The sequence below is a fragment of the Corvus cornix genome, chromosome 2, assembly GCF_000738735.6.
Source record: "Corvus cornix cornix isolate S_Up_H32 chromosome 2, ASM73873v5, whole genome shotgun sequence".
Classification (NCBI taxonomy): Eukaryota; Metazoa; Chordata; class Aves; order Passeriformes; family Corvidae; genus Corvus; species Corvus cornix.
This window is the reverse complement of record NC_046333.1, coordinates 118,982,079-118,998,076: the sequence shown is the minus strand read 5'-3', so window position 1 is coordinate 118,998,076 and position 15,998 is coordinate 118,982,079. Positions and strand designations below refer to the sequence as shown.

Below are 15,998 nucleotides of genomic sequence, written 5' to 3'. Positions count from 1 at the left end.
TCTGAGGAAGCATTGTGCCCCCTGTGTCTTTTATATATTATTATTCACACAGCTTCAAAATCTGTAATTTCATCTTTGTTAGGTGAGTCCATGGTTCTGTGTGTTTCAGATATTAGATAGACTTGACTTGATAAGGAACATTTTAAAAGGACTATTGATAACCTTTGAACAAATGCTTGATTAAGTACATTAAGTCAAAAGAATCTATATTATTTTTTTACCTGTAAAAAATCCAATTTCAAAATTTGGCTTATTGGACTTCAAAATAAGAAAATTTTTGTTTTTCTTGTCTGTATGAATAGTGATTTAAAAATAATGTACAAATGTAAGGTTATTTTAATGTGAAACTGTGTCTTTCCTCTCTGCATATTTTTAATGAAAAGTAGCTACGGTTGCTACAGTTTATAAATGAAGTGTGTGAGAACGTGAGGCTCAGTTCTATCATTTGTCTTTGGAGAATTGTTTAGCATACTTAAAAGGCCTGCTAGTGTGTGTTTGTATGTGGGAGTGAGTCTGTATATATATATAAATGAAAATAAATATATAAATATATATGAAAATGTGGTAACTGAATAAAGATATGGTGGGTGCTGCATAGATTCAGAAAAGTGAAAAAAACAGTATTCATTGTACCATTTGCTACCATCAAGTCACAAGACAAAATAATATCCTAAAGATAACAATTTTGGAAATATTTGTTGCTTTCACTTGATCTTTCTAAGTAAGAAATTTTTACTTATTAGATTGCTAGCCTTTATAATTTATGGTGAGGTTTTAGAAGCTTTTGGTTAGAATGACACATTAGTTTTACAGTTGGGAGTGCTTCAGGATGACGTCAGGTAACTGTTGGGATTCTTCTTCTTAGTCTTTTTGGTTTTCCTGTTTCCAGGTTATATGTTGTTAGATATCTCCTTTGTAGAGCTTGCCCTGAAGCATGTCTTAGAGCAAGGACAGTCATACTGTAATTGCTGTTCTTTATGTTACTGAGTTGCCAGATCAAACAAATCTGGATTGACTGTGTACATGTGTGCACAGTTGTTCAGCCATCCATTTCTGCTGAATTTAGTAGAGCACACAGTATGCTGATTATGTTGATTGGCAGAATTATTTTGAATCGTGTCCTGAAGTGCATCCAGTCCTGTGGAGGTATTTGTATGTGGGTTCATTAGGGGCCTGTGTGGAACCCAGCCCCTGGACTAGGAGTAGTGCCCTGAGCAAGTTGGGATGCCATATGCCATCTGCCCAGAGTAGCACCAGGAGAGCATTCCTGGGAGCTGTCAACATACAGGAGATATAATAGGCCATACTGCTGATACGTTTACTGGATCGTGATGGAAGAGAAGAAGCTGCGGCAGTAAACATACTGGCTTCCATTTCATGCATGCTGGCATTTGAGAAGAGAATGGATCAGTAGCAGATGATGGTTCTGCAGTTGAAGTAAAACTTGAGGATGGAAAAGGTGATGTGCATGGCTGTCCTCTCTTAGTAGCTCTTCATCTTTGCTGTAGAAGATACCACATAGATTTCAGGTCATGCCTGAAATCTCCTTTGTAGTACTTGTGAGAGCAAAGACTGAGGACTGACAAAAGGCAGTATGAGAGATGTGCCACCAGTGCCTCTTGGGATTTGTTCCCCTTGGGAGAAGGTGAAGATCAGATAATTGCGTGACGTGTGCGATAGCAGAATATTACCCCTGCATTTCATGAGATTGTTGTGAAAACAGTATGGTTTTGTTGAATGCACACATTGATCCACATTTGTTTCATGTGTTGTATTTTCTCACCTCTGCTGCTGCCTGCTTTGTAGCATTGCTTTCTTCACGTTCCTGCATGGTGGCTTATGCCCAGATAAAGCCTTTCAGAAACTGTCCGTGAAAGTTTTAGGTGTCTTTATGAGGCCTTGTGCTTTACTTCACTCTAAAGGTGCCAATGAAAATGTTTGGTAAATAAAGAAAATGGATCTATTGTGAAAGTATAGTCTATTTGTTAGAGTAATACATAATAAAGTTTTAAGCAGATCTCTGCTCTTTAGGGCTTCCACTGGTCAATGCTTTGGGAAACAGGAGGAAGTGGCTCTTGTCAGGAAGAGCGAGCTGTGAGCTTTTAACTCTTCCATGGACACCTAGGAGTGTGTATATGTGTTGTCTTGTAGTGTTGGTGTAGGCTTTCATCCCCGCTTCTCATGACCCGATATTCTTTGCAGGGGGGTATGGGCTATGCTGCTAATTCTCTGCAGGGAATGAAAAAGAGATTGTGCTGCAGAGCATGGCAGCGCCTACACGATATGGAGAGGCCTCCAGTGAGGCAATAGTTGCTGAGTTACAGTTTCCAACACTGAGCTTGCTTCTCAATTGCTTCTTCAGTGCCTCTGTATCAATTTTCTCATCTTTGTTGAAAACATACAGTAGCCTCTAGCACTTTCAGAGCAGTGTGACAGATTTTACTCTTCTGTTCCAGTGGTCTTTGAAGCCTCTCTTGGGGACTCACAAGGATGTGAACTGCTTCACATGCGTCTGGTCTATGGTATTGTCTCATAGGTGCTGTGCCTCCCATTTGGGCCCCCTGTGCTGCTGCCTTGTCTCGAATTCCGGCAGGTCCAGTACTGCTGCCTGCATGCAACTGGGATAAAGGGACCGCATTTGAGGTGTGCCTAGCACATAATTCACCAGCAGCTTTAACAGTCCTGCTTCTGGATGGCATGCTGGCTTTGGGTAGGTGCAGGTGTGAGAACTGTGCTCTAACTATGGAGTGACAGCGTCTTTCAGAGTGTGGTTATTAAAGTGTTTAGTAATTTGGGAGGAGAGGTAGTTTTTACTTAGGGTTGAAGTGACTTGTAAAAGCAAGTACACAGGGAAAGAGAATCCTGGTTTTGGAAGTGGGCCTCATTCTACTGAAGGTTCAGATGGAGACTCTGTTTACAGTTTTTAGTTTCTGTATTTTTTTTCTGAAACCATACTCTTCCTTTGACTGCTGTCTCAACATCAAAGTCAACCAGTAGAGAGTACAGGCCTGAAATAGCTTGTGAAGGGAGACTGTGAAAATGTGATTTTGTCCTTAGTCCACAGTTTAGCAATTGGAAGGGGTTTGGTAAAAGCACCAGGGCAATGATATCCAGAGGAGGCTTTTGATATGGGTTACTTAGACCCATAACAAACTGAAATTATTTGAAGTCAAGTTTCATGCTTAACCTGGCAAAGCTTGGTTATATGCAGAAAGGGAATTAATATCATATCATGTCATTGCAGTACTTTTTTGGTCTCTTATTTTTTTATACGAATCCCAGGCATCCTGCAGGTTTTCACTGTTTTATCAGTCCATGGTCCTACATTTTCTGTTTCAGGAAAACGAAACATATTAGCGAAAATTAATTGGTGCATTCGAGAATGTAATGTTTGGATTCAACAAAGATGGGAGCTTTGCAGTTTGCAAGGCAGATGAAATGGTTTTGTAGTTGAAATAGATAATTAGTGAAGTAATTATGTTCTTTAATTTTCTAGTGTGCAAGTCTAAACCTTATGTATCTAAATACTTTTTTTCCCAGTTTGCATTTCTGAACTAGATAGTTGCACTTACTTGGCTGAAATATGCATGGGTTGTCTGCATTTTAAATCTTTCTCAGTACTGTTATTAAAAATAATGCTGCAATAAAATTAGAAGTCAAAATACTGTTAAACCTCTTCTCTGGGGCTGAGACATTGTACAAGGACTTTAGGTGAGATAAGGGACTTAGTCTTCTCTGCCCTTACAGCAGTGACTTCCTGTGTCCTGTGTGATCTGGTTGAAAGGAACTGAAGTGTCTGTCTCCTTCAGCATCTCTGTTCCCACCTCAGCTGTGCAGACACATAAGTTCCCTTTCCAAGTCTTAATGGCTCTCCTATAGCCTCTTTTGTCTACCACAGAAAATAACAGTTCTGCTCCTATACTTTTGGGGGGAAGAGGGACTCATGCTTAGGGAAGAAGGGTCTGGTTAGTCTGTAATCTTTGATGCTGCTGTTTGAGATGGAAGAGGGTTGAGAATGAAGGCAAATACTTTGGGTCTTGATCGTGCAAATGGGGGCCCAGAACCAGTAACACAGAATTTCTGGCGCAGATACTGCAGTAGGCATTAGTGCTGGCCTCTTTGGTGTTGCTTTCACTTTGAACTGTGGTGTATAACTTTTTCACTGAATGAAATTAATGTGTTTATGCTTATTTGTGAAAAATTGCTTTGTTAGAAAAGGACATGTCTTTGATGATAACTTTTTTATGCTGTATCTCCAAGACTTATTTAAGCCTCCAACAGCAATCATGGGTTATTCTGATTACTGGGAATGTTTTTTGCTATGGAGAGCAGCATGATGTCTTCTGCTTTAGACTAGAATCCATCTCTGGTTTTAAAATAAAATGTTTTCTTAGTATTCCATAGACATTAAAATACTGTTGGCATGATAGCAACTGCATTTATCTTTCATGAATGTTCACCTTCCTGGGTATATTTCAAGTATCTAAGTATTAACTTATTATTTGACTTATTAGTAAGCATTTTGAGGAAAGGACTGCCAAGCTGCTTGTTTTAAGGGTTTTCAAGCAGGACAGATGCATAAGGTCTGTACCTGGTAATGCTGAGTCTTCATCCTGCTGTGTGAAAACTCCAATAATATGTCCTTTATACTCACAAAATGCAGCACATAAAGTCAGCATCTCCTGCTTTCTTGTCTAAGAATGCTGGTTTGTCTTTTTTTTAACTTTACAACTTCAACTAGAATTCATCAAGAAAACGTGGTATTTTCAAGTGTAAGCTGTACTTTTTGATATTAAAAACACAGAGGTAAAATATTTCAACAGCAGTGCGAAGGAGAAAAATACCTGAATGTGTAAAACTAGTAGGAAGGACAGGCAAAAGGCATAGCTGAGTGTGTAATTTAAAAGGAAAAAAAATTGGGGGGGGAGGAGGATGTTCATGGGTAGATGTTTCACATATTTGAGACAGGAGTTCCTGTATAGTGGTGTTTAAGAACTATACATTCTTTGCTCTTGTCCTTTGATTCATTGTAAGGGTACAAAAGGTGGCCCAAGTGCAGCCCTCTGGTTTCTGTTGGCAGTAGTAAAGGGACAGATGAGGTTATTTATTCATTCTCTCTGTCAGGCACACACTTCGAAAAGAAATAAACACATTTAAAAATGTTATACGTGGATGGACAAGTTCTGGAATAAAGAAGTTTTGGAATTTAGAATTTTCAGGTTTGCTACTTTAAATTGTCCTACAGTCATAGACCAAATTATGGCAAAAGGGTGCCTTCTTAAAGATGATTAAGGAGTTTTAAGTATTCCAGGAGCAACTCTTGAGGCCATGGGGCACAAATTAATTCTAATTAGCCCATGGAGGAATGTGTCATTGAGGTTTTTAAAACCTGTTCTATATGGTAGATATCCCAGCATGTTTTTCGAGATGTTTTGCCATGTTAAAATCCACACAACACCACCTGGAGGGTTCTTCTTTAAATTGCCAGTCTGCTTTGTGATGTGTATCTCCAAATCCAGCTGACAACTCAAAGCGTTTGAACATCTGCAGTGACCACATTACATAAATGTGCTGGCACCACTGTCGGTTCCTCCCACGCATTCAAATGAAGCTGGTATGGATGTACTGTATCTTTTTAATCAGCTTTGTCCGGCCATCTAGGTGATTTGTCTTTGGAAATGATGTCAGTTACTTAAGAACTTGCGGTACCTCTTGTATAGGCAAGGAAAGTGTGGTTGTAAGAAAATGAGCAGGAAGAATGAAAGCCGAATAAGCTGGTGATTAAGGTCTCTTCTGGAAGATGAGACCTACAGGATGTTTTCAGTATTGTGTCTCTTTCTGAAAACTGTTTTCAGGGTATGCAGATAAGTGGAAAAAAAAAAACCCAACAAAACAGCTTTTTCTGAAGTGAACTTCTAGGGGTTTTTTCCACGGTGTCTGTTACTTGTTGTTTGGAGAAGTGAAGTAACTGATTTTATGGTAGGACTATCTCTGTTGGTGTTGTCTGGAATATAAGTATGGCCGTGCAGTGAAGGTTTACGGAGCAGTGTTCCAGAAATTGTATCTGAACTGACAAATGTAACAACTCCAGTTACAACCTGAATATTTTTTTTACCAAGAGCTTCCAAGGTTGCATAAACTAGTTAAATGCTTTCCTTAGAAGTTAACCCTTATACCTGTTATATAATATGATGAGTTAATTTTATTTGCAGATGATAATGATTTAAATAATTGGATTTAAAAAATGCTTTGTGCATCATGGCAAATAATTATTTCTGTATCCTGTTGCTTTCATTCAAATGCAATAGGTGAAGCATCATAATTGCAGCTATTGGAATTTACTTTTTTTGTTCCTAGGCTTTTATTCATAGTAGTGGAGATCATAGTTTTTATCCTCTTTTTTAAGCTTTCATTTCAAGTTTGCATGTTTTCAGTAATTTAACACTTCACATAAAATTCTCCGTATTTCTGTAACAATTAACTTACTGTTTTTCTGTTGATGAAAAAAGTGGAATCCTAATGCCTTTAAATTACAAACACTGATAGATGTTACATGATAAAATTGATGGGTACTTACTACGTTTTCAAATGTTTTATGCTTTTTAAAATAGGTTTTTATCTTAGCCATTCCATTATGACCAAGTATATTATTCTGATAGTATTTTGGCATGGGTTGTTGCTATTCCTGAAAGCACTCCCTTGATAGAAGATTTCTAAGAGAATTTGAGGATCTGCACTTTTCAGGGGTGGCTGGGGGATGGAAAGAACCTCACTAGTTAATGCCTGACTACATTTTTTCTGTATTGTAATGAAAAACTTCTTGTGTGTATTAATGATGGTGGTTCCATCAGCACACAGAGTGTTCTTTTGCCAGGACAATGCAGAACCTAATGTAGAGTCATCACACAGCTTCAGAATCTGGCAGCCTTGACATCTCAGAGGCCTTCATTGTGTTGTCTGAGTTCAGTTGTGGGCTGTTGATAGTTGCAGAAATCTAGCCAGGAGTATGAGCAAAAAAAATTGATGTCCTACTTGGAGTAGGGTTTTGTAGATTTAACTAGCACCTATATCAAGATACTGAAGATAGTTTTATCAGTTTTGTTAAAGATTAAACTGTCTTTATAGGTACTGAATTATCCTTTTATATCAACACATCTAAGGACCATGTTAATTCACTGGTGGTAATTACAGAATTCATTTGCCTTTTTAGTTCTTGGCTATTTGCAAAACTCAGGATATGAATCTGTGTAATGCTTGACATTATGCATGTTTTTAGCTTTTTTTTTTTTTTTTTTTCCCCTCTTGATTTGGTGATCTTTTCATGCTTTCATGTTGAATATTTTTGGTAGCTTGCCTGTCAGTTCTGACTATAGGTACAAAAAAGTGACCTAGAAAGCAGGATTACCTCCCTTCCAGCTGTTTGTCCATGTGTCCTCCAACCGCCCCCCCCCCATAATTTTTTCAGGAATGTGTACTGACATCGAATATGCCAAGTTATTATTAGCAGGACTGTTTTCACTTTAGGGGACATCACAGGTATGGTGTTGATTTAGTCTGATGGAGTTTGGCACCACCTGCATTTTGTAAAGGAAAGGTCTCTTACCTACATTCAAATGATGCATGTGCATATCAAGGAAATGAGTCACCTGGTATTGTCTATTGGAGAGAGGGGTTTGGAATCAGAGCAGGCTCCTGCACACATGTAGCAGGCTTTGATATGTACAGATTTAGCACATACATGGAAGCAGTTCCCATATTCATAAGCTCAGAGTCTGTTCTAGACTTTGTGGTATCAAATCACCTCAGTGCCCAGAACTTGCTGATGTGCTTGGCGTGATACCAAGTTGCTCTCTGAAGGATTTCCATATATCTGGCAGTTCACATTGATAAATATAGAAAAATGGAATACTTACTTTATAAAAAGTTTGCCCAAACTGGTGTGCTCTTGCATATGCATGCCAAAATGGAAACTGTCAGGGGTGAAAAAAGAGTGCTTGTTGCTTGTTGAGGGAGGCAAAAGTATGCCTGACTTCACTTCTGGTTCCCTGTTTGTGTGAACTGTGAAGTGGAGCCCAGGTTTCTTCTGGATTAAGCAGGTGGTGGTAATGCTTAGCTGTGACCTGCAGGTGGTAAATTGTCATGAGCTAAACAAAAGTCCATGAATGTTGGCTTCCCCTTTCTTAGAGTACACATGCTGTTGACATTTATAGATTTAGGAATTCAGTCACTTCTCCCAGCTCCTGTGAAGAGGTGAGTTACTCTTCTGGCTTTGCAGAATGCTTGCTCATCATATTTCAGGAGTTCTTATGCCTCACTACAAGCCAGAGGTGAGCTTCCCCAGCCTTGACAATGATGCAAATTTGAATGTGGTTCCTTGAAAATTAAATTTCTGTCTCAAAGATTTGTTCAGACCTCCCTCACCTCCCATTTTTTTCGGTCTTAAGAGCAAACAAAAATAAGTAATGTCGGTGTTAAACTTTCTCTCCTGTTTTTAGTCTTATAGTGTAGCAAGGGGGCTTTCTATTCAGTTGTTCATTGGGTTTCTTATGTTTCACCCTTTATGTTTGAAATAATAAAAATACTGGCAGTTACGGAAATCATCACCCTTTCAGTTTTAAAGGGAGATTATCAAACTGTGGGACATGATTTATACAGAGTTGTTAGGAGAAAAAAATAGCAAAGCAATCCATCAGGGGAGTTTGTCAGAATATATTTTTATGGTAAAAAATGTCTAGGAAAAAATAAAACAAAATAAATAAGTATTCTGGGATATTTGTTTAGAGAATAAAATAAATAAAAATAAATTCCTCTTTCAAGGGGTTTATGATGTAATTTAATTTGTAGGGAGGAAGGGGTTGGGTGTTGCTGAGCTACTTGCTTAATTTCACCCTGTAGAATTCCATTTTGTATGGAGTGATTACCATGGAAATATTGTGAGAATTTCCAGTAATCTCATCTGTCAGTAGAAGGTAGCTTATTGTCCCTTCGTGCGGTTTTGTGGGGGATATTGTTGTGACCTTTATAACTTTGCATTCAAAGACATTTCTTAGATTCTAGTTGTCTTTTTTTCCCCTACAAAAAAGGGAAAAGTATTAACATGAAAAAGTAGTGCTTGATGCGAACTAAAATTTATCCTGTGCATTTCACAGCTGTAGGCTGTTTTTCAAACAGTATTTTTCTGTAATACAATAATAGACTTGCCTTTCTAACCCTTGAAGAAGTTAAAATTCTGATTTCAAAGCTGTGTTTTTGTGGTCAACATTACTTGCAAAAAATAAGTTTGTTTTTTTTTTTTACTCCAGTTCCTCATTTCAGGAGCCTTGCATTTGTATGAGCTTGTCCCACTTCTCCACAACATGTCTGGATTCAGGAAGAGGTGGAATAATATATATTGCCTTAGGACAAGCCATACTTCAGTGGAAGGCTGAAAGGTGTACAGCTGAAAGGCAGCGAGCCTCCTGTAGCACGTGCCCATGGTATGGGGGAGGCTGGAGCCACCAAAGGAGTTCAGCTTATTGGTCATACTTCTACTTCTCGGATGTTGAGTGTTACATTGAAACCTCTTTTGCAAAATTCGGGAATAAAAAGAAGATGCAACAATGTCCATGCATTGAGGTGCAAGTCAGTGCCGGCCCTGGCTGTTGTACCCTGTGCAGCATTGCAATCTCTCAGTTCAAGGGTGGGCTGGAAGTACTTACTTGAAGTAGTCTTGTACCACTAAAAACAAGCCTTTACCTGAGGATGAAGCATCAGTTTTTCAGATAAACTGTCCTATACCTGTGGATTTTTAAAACATCAAGCAATTATTTTTATTAAAAAAAGGAAATTTAAACAGTGTTTAGTCTCATTTCAATTATTATAAAGGAGGAGGCTCTCTAGCGCTCTGCAGTGTTCTTGTGGCTAACCTGTTCAAAGCTTTTACAGTGTTGAATCTTCAGAATCAAAGGCATTTTGGCATGAACTGTGCACTTGAAAACTTACTCGCATCATTAAGGACAGATTGCTTTATGGCTAATGCCCTGTCCACACCTAGCCCTGATTACTACACTGCTTACAACCTTAGCAGGCATTGTGTACCTAGAGGAAATGGCTTCAGACTACTGCTAAACCCACAGTTTTAAAGATTTTTACTGAACTTTTGGGTTTGTAGATAATAGAAACCGCCAGTGCTGGTAATAGAAAATAAAATAAAAATGTTTGCTGATAATAGAAACAGTGCTGAAAGTTCACTTGTTCATGGAAAAGTGTAAGTATCTCAGGTCTAGAAGGATAAAAAAGTATCAGTTTACAGAACTACCTTAATTTTTTTTGCATTGTGCTACTTTCTGTAAAAAGTTTGCTCACCGGTTAAGAATGATTGCTTTAAATTTGTGCATTCATTTCCAGCTTACATGCTGATTGTATTTGTATATCTCGATATAAAGATTTATTTCTCTACTGCTCAAGATACATTTTAAATGTGTTAATTTTTGAAACAGATTTTTGTTTTCTATAATTAGAAATTATGGGTTATGTATGTAGTTTATATCTTAAAACACCAGAAGTGATCTCTGACATGAATGTAGAGTTTCTAATTTCTTTCTTAAGTTATATGGGTAAAGTATGTTCTGACCGATAGTTTCATAGTTTGGTTGTTGGCTTGTTTTTTTCTGGGTTTTTCTGGTTTGTTTGTTTTTTGTGTTTTTGTTTGTTTGTTTTTTTTTTTTTTAAATTGAAGCAAAACAGGAAAGTTGTGAAATAAGTTTTCTTCCCTTATGGATGTTACTCTAGAGACAATCACAGCATTTAGGAAACACACAGTTCATTTGCCTCTGCAATCCATGTTAACATTCTTACATCAATGCATTGTGAGATTTTAATTTTCATAATGTTTTACAGGAAATCTCTACCTCCTTTATTGGTAAAAATGTACTTGCTTTTGTTGTGAAAAGCATTTTAACCAGACCTTGTGTTTTTTGTCTGAGAAGAATGAAGGATTGTGTGTATTTAAAAGGCAGTTAAATGCCACTCTGGAGAAAAAGATACCTCTCATGCTTCCATCTTGTAATTGCTTATTAGTATCGACATGTACATCAAGCTTTTCCTAGATCATGATTTTATGCTTCTCATTTGTTGAAAGCTTGATGTGAGATCTTGCAGCCTGATTTGCCTTTCCTGCCCTCTTCCTCTCCTTCACCTCCTCACAAAAGAGGGAGATACTTAGGCTGGGGAGCAGTGCTGTATGTGATTTTAAAAAATGGAAGAATACAATTCTAGCAGTCTTAAATTGTGTGTCCAGAAGAACTGATGTTTGGGCTCTGATCTTGATGCTGGGCTGGAGTTTGAGGATAAATACTTACCATAGAATTGTAGAATGGTTTGGGTTGGAAGGGTCCTTAAAGATCATCTAGTTCCATCCCCCCTTTCCACTAGACCAGGTTGCTCAAAGCCCCATCCGGCCTGGCCTTGAACAATTCCAGGAATGGGGCATCCACAACTTCTGTGGGCAACAGTTTGTGAAGTGCTCTGATAGTTTTGATGAATGCTTTAGAGGAGCCACTGAAAAAGTTAATTCTGCCTTTGGAGTTTGAGCCCTTTGCAGTATGTGAAGCCTTTTGCCATTTCAGACCTTCTACTTTTTACTTTACTTTTTAAGTAAAGGATTATGACTTAGTTATGGGTGCAACAACTTATGGGCATAAATTGACTTGGGAACTCTGTGAAAAACCAGAATGGAATCTTACTCTCAGTCTATTAAACAACAGCAGGTATGTGCTGTAGGAGAATTGCTTGTACTCTTTTTTTTTTTTTTTTTTAATATTTTTTGGGGGTGAGTTTAAAATTAAGGGTATCATAAGTGTAGATTATAATAAACTGACTGTTTTGGCTAATGATTTGTTGCCATGTATACCTTTCAATGCAGGATATTTTCCAAAATGTTTGTATTGCTTGTTTAGAAAGACGTGTCTGAAACTTCCTTGAAAGACATAAAAACTACTTAATATAAATACCTCAAAGCAGAATAAGAAGCTCAGTGTTGAAAATGAATTGATTATTGTTAGGATTTGAAAAGTTTTTGCTCTTTGCAGTGTGGAAAGTAAATGAAGGACCGAGAGTTGGGCTTTTCACTGGTGATTTCAAGGAGTTTCTGGTATGGTGTGTGATAGGACTTCACCCAGGCTAATGAGTTAGCCACAGTATGTGCTACCTTTCTTTTCCTTTTCTCCTACACTATTTGGTGAAATATGATGCAAAAGAGGGGACAGTAGAGTGAGAGTGCATTGTTTGCACATGGAAAATTTTGATGAGAGGCATGGGGACAACTTGTAATTTTGTGTAGGAAGCAATAAGGAAGACAGTGGGGCAATTTTGGTGGAGGTAGACTGATTTATAGCATGAGAGGCAAGGTTCTGTTGTGTGTATAACAGGGTGGCTCCCCGTGGAACCTGCAGAACCCCAGGGATCTTGAACTACAGACTGGGTTGCATTTCTTTCTACATTTTTTAGCTATGTATTTGGGAGTACTCTTTGCACTTGCAGTACTGTTCCCTTCAGGAGCAATGACATCCATATTCAGTAACTTATTCTAAAGCAAAAAGTGTTCTTAATGTTTTCTACTATTCTTTTGTCTGCATGATGATATGTATTTCCACGAGTCCTAAAATTCTGTCAAAATGAGAAAGGCTTTAATTATATTGAGGTCTTGTGTCTGTCTTCCATCATATTTGGAGAAGTAACTGACAACAGATCCTCCTTTCCCCTGGAAAACGGGGCAAGTGGTGCTGTACCCCTTTTGATCTGTGAACTCCCAGCTCTGACATAATGATGAAAAGCCTGGAATTTTGCTACAATCATGCAAGTTACTCCTCTCTTTCTCTTACCTCATTTTCCAAATGTGTTTCAGGGGTTGCTTATCTAGCCTAATTTTTTTGTTCTGCTCATTTCCAAAAGTTCCTCTGTAAAATTAGTTCACTACATTAATATGATAATTACGGTCCAATATACCAGATTTGCCCTTTACTGCCTAAGTCATATAACATTAATGAAACTAACAGTGTCTTGATATTTTTAGTTTGTCATGCAGACAGCACAAGTTTAGTCCTGGAGATAATCCTGTAGCAAGCTAAAATGGCTTCTTGCAGAATAATGGGATGCTTAGTGATGCCAAATTTGAAGACAAAACTGGGATCTGTTATTAAAACTGTGTGATTTCCACATACCTGAAATACTTAATGAGCTACTGCTCATGCTTCTTGGGTAAAATGTAAGGTTTTATCATTAGCTTGTGTGCAAACAGAGAATACAGCAAGTGGACTAAACCCCAGACTTCAAATAACAAATTCACCCAGAGTAGCTAACTGTTGCCTTCATTAGATACAGCTTCAAAGTATGTGCTAAGATTTTTCCACTACAGCTTTTTATCACTTCCACAAGTTCAGCATGCCCTATACAGATGCTTAATTTGTATGCTGGGCCCTGTGGTAAAGCTATTTCTGTCAGTGAGATTCCAAAATTGTAGGCACTGATGTCAATGCAGATGAGGTTAGCCTAATTTGGTCAAGAGAGGGCTATGCCATGCAAAATCTTCTTTACATGGGCACATAAAGGCCAGTGCCAAGACTGACAGGTGTCCAGTGGGTGGCAAGGAGCTTCAGAGATAAACATTCTTGTTGGTACTGCTACAATTCTTGCTTCTTTAAGAAACAATGTAATAATTGTATGGCTGTTTTCAGCATCCTTGCAGGATAACTAAGAAAAATGGAAATGAAACGTAATTTTACAAATGTAAATCTTTTAAGTCCTGTTGAAATAACTTCTTTTCTATGCTTAATTCAATTTCTGTTTAGTGTTAAAGGCTTGACAATGAAAGTAGCATCTTGTTACTTTCAAAAATGTCATATTAAATTCAGAAGTGTACTGCTGTGAAATCCCTGTAAGAAAAATTACTTGAAAGTGGCTTTTAATTGTAGGAGGTCTTGGAATTTTGTAAACGTGATAGTGTGCACTCAGGTTGAATAATGAGGAGTGTGTACAAGGATATAGTACTTTAGAGAAGGTTGTAGAAGGATATTAGTTGTAGTTGAAGAAGTCCCTACATTTTCTCCTCTAACTTTCCTCCTTTTTTGCTATGTCAATGTGTCAGCAGCAAAGTGTATCAAAAATGTATTCATCTATTAAAAGAACACTTTCTTTGTATGCCTGTTTCCATAACTCCTTCCATGCCTCCTCCTAGCAGGATTGCAATCATACGTTGTTTTTTGTCTGGGAATTTTTTTATATTAGTTTTGAGTTTATAATTCTTCTGTTCCTTCGTCAGCTACTTTTTTCTTAGTACTGACCCATTAGAAAAAAAAGGTAAACCAAACAAAAACAAATCCCCTTTTTTTATATCCAGGAAAATATTTCTTACACTGACAATTGACAATTTCTGTAACTGAAAGCTGAGCCTTTTCAGTGTATTTCAGTCTCAAACACAGTAGTCCTTTTCAGTTCAACACCTGCAGACATGAGGCACAACGCTACTGAAAAGCTCTCTCTGTTTCAGGGTCAGCTTTATCTGTAGCGGGTGAGAAGCTGAAATCAGTAGATTTGGGTTTTGATGAAGTGTTTGCATGCATGGATTGCTGGCACCCATGTGCTGACAGAATATTAATGCCAAGCAATAACTACATGTTTGCAACTGTGTAAATGTCTATAAAACATAAGGTTTGCATGAAAATAGCTTTTTTAAACTTCATTAGCAAGTTTTAAAAAAAATTTGCTATAAGAAATTTGCATCTGTGACAGGTCAGAGAATGAGAATTTAGAAGTATGTAAAAAAGGGTTGTATTGGTAGCTCAATAAAATGAAAGGTGGGAAGCTGGCGGTAATACATTATGGTCTGGAAAGTGAGGGAAGGTGTTGAAATGGCAGGCCTCTGGCATGGGGAAGGCTGGGGTTTTCAGCTTCCTGTCTCATTAGAGCTTCTCCAAGTTTAAGGAATTCAGCTGAAATTGGTCAGTTTATCTTCAATTGGAAGACTAAAAGCATTTTTGGATATGGTGGGTAAGCAAATTCTGAAATAAGTGTTTAGTGCTGATGCATCTCTAGGTTAATTTCCTCTAGGAAGAACATTGTAGCAGAAACTGTAATTGGAATGGTTTGTGTTTGTATATGGGGGGGGTGTTTTGTTGTTTGGTTTTTGTTTGTTCTGGGGTTTTTTTTGTTCATTTCATTTGTTTGGGTTTTCTTTAAGCTTGAAACACTAGGGGTTCTTTTGTTGAGGTGAAGAAAAGTTGAACATAGTTGGTCAATCTTTTCTGTATTTCATATACTATGATACCGTGTGTTGTTTCTTAATTGTACTTTGCCTTTCTGTGAATTGCTAGGGCATGGCCAATATGATCTTTCTTTGACACCCTTTTTTCTTCATAAACTCTGTGATGACTTTAAGTTAATTGTTATTTTCATTTGCTATCATATTATAAATGAGATACAATGTTGATTTGTGAATTTGACAGCAAATGGTATAACCAGTTTCAGTGTTTGTCCTCCGTAGTTCTTCAGTTATTTAATGAAAATAATCACAAGAGAATGAAAGCCAGACTTTATTTATTTCAGATGTTCTGTTGCTATCTCTGCTTAATTTGTGAATCTGAATCTTCCAGCTTTCCCCTTGAAATTGAATCTTTTTTGACAACCTAATATTTTTGTGTGATGGCTAGCAAGGAAGGAGAAACAAAGATGATTTTAGTACTGCCTTTTTAATATTTAACATACTTTTGGAGCTTTAACATATGCCAGTTTGCCTAGGGAACTGCCGAAATGTGTTAGGTTTTGTTTTGTTTCTTTTTTCCCTGTGGGAATTGTTAATTTTTTTTAAATGAGATTTGAATATTGAAAATCCTTGCTTAAAGTAAATGGAAGCTGTGTTGCCTGGGGAGTCTCAGTAAGTGTGAATATTTTAATTCTGTGTAAACTGTTCTTTAAAAGCTTCCTATAAAGTGAATTGAAGTGTGCATGAAGGGGTTGAAGGTAGC

General features: G+C 37.6%; 1 protein-coding gene across 4 annotated transcripts in view; it reads left to right on the top strand.

Annotated features, from left to right (window-relative positions):
• Positions 1-15,998, top strand: part of PDE7A (phosphodiesterase 7A) — a 75,890-nt gene that overhangs the window by 10,230 nt on the left and 49,662 nt on the right. The gene's annotated exons all lie outside the window — the stretch shown is intronic.